The sequence below is a fragment of the Aplysia californica genome, unplaced genomic scaffold (genome assembly GCF_000002075.1).
Source record: "Aplysia californica isolate F4 #8 unplaced genomic scaffold, AplCal3.0 scaffold01326, whole genome shotgun sequence".
Classification (NCBI taxonomy): Eukaryota; Metazoa; Mollusca; class Gastropoda; order Aplysiida; family Aplysiidae; genus Aplysia; species Aplysia californica.
This window is the reverse complement of record NW_004798596.1, coordinates 4,190-5,449: the sequence shown is the minus strand read 5'-3', so window position 1 is coordinate 5,449 and position 1,260 is coordinate 4,190.

The window sequence follows — 1,260 nt, the reverse complement described above, 5'->3', positions numbered from 1 at the left end:
CAAAACAAAACAAAACATGCTAATGTTGAAATGTCGATGGCTGTGGAGAGATGTAGGCTTTCTCTACTACAAGTGTTTGGTGTTTGTGCCTGTGATAGTGTTTGTGCACAGAGGCATACACATGGCCGGGAGGGAGGGAGGGATGTAGCCGAGTGCAGTTCAGTGTGTAGACATAACACATACACTGCACACTGTGCTAAGTTTCGTCAAATTCCCAAGTTTTAATTTTTGGATGGTTGGATGACGCCTCTGATAGGTCCTTTTTTTTTCTTTCTATCCCTCTGTTGTTTCTGTGTATCTGTCTTGCTTGTTTTCCATGCTTTGTGTGGCCGTTATTGTGTCGATGTATTTCTCTTCACCCAAACTGAAGCCTAATTGTTAATTTTAGTCTGTAAGATTTTACGGCCCAAGCAGCACAAATAGTTCAAATAACTGCCAAGGAAAGAAGAAGGATAGATAAACGGACGCTAGCTGTTTGATAGGAAAGAAGGAACATACCACACTAACTAAAGCACCCGCTAACCACCTACCCAATTCTCTCCTATCTGATTTGGTTTGATACACTCGAGATTTTCCTTTTCGGAGGGGCAGAATCTACCATTATGGTTCGATTTCATCAAATCCTGCCAAAGCAAACATGTTTGATGTTAAGTGATAGGTCACGATCGGGTACGTCTGATGAAAATCATGACCATTACTGCCAATCAGAAAGGTGTAAGACGCGTCACATGACCTATTGTGAGGTCAGATCTTACGTTTGCACGCGGAATTCGACCGGCACTTATTGACGTCTGAGTCAAATTTGGTGAACACAAAGTAGAGGTCAGTTTAGTGCAGTATGCACTGGCCGGCGCCCTTACCCGATTCGAACCGTGGGTCGTTGGCGGATACCCCGGTGTGGTTTGCGCTCCTTCTTTCCTATCAAACATCCATAGTCTTTATCTCGCCTCTTTCTTTTGGCTGTAACACCTAGAGTCTTCAGGACTTTATGGCCTTATTGTGTATGTAGCAAGTGCCGTTAAGCTCTTTCTCAAACTGAAACAGTCTGCTTTAGCCAGCGCCATTATCCAATCCAATCCTATCAGATCCGATTCGTTCCGATCTGATTATGTAAATCAGATCCAGGGGATCCATGGGCATCCCATCTAATTTACGGTTGGTGATTTTACAAGCATCGCTCTGATCAGACGTCTGCTCAAGGAGGTCTGCTTCATTTGCAATAGGAGCCCGAAACGGGGACGAATAGGTGGAGCGTGGGTG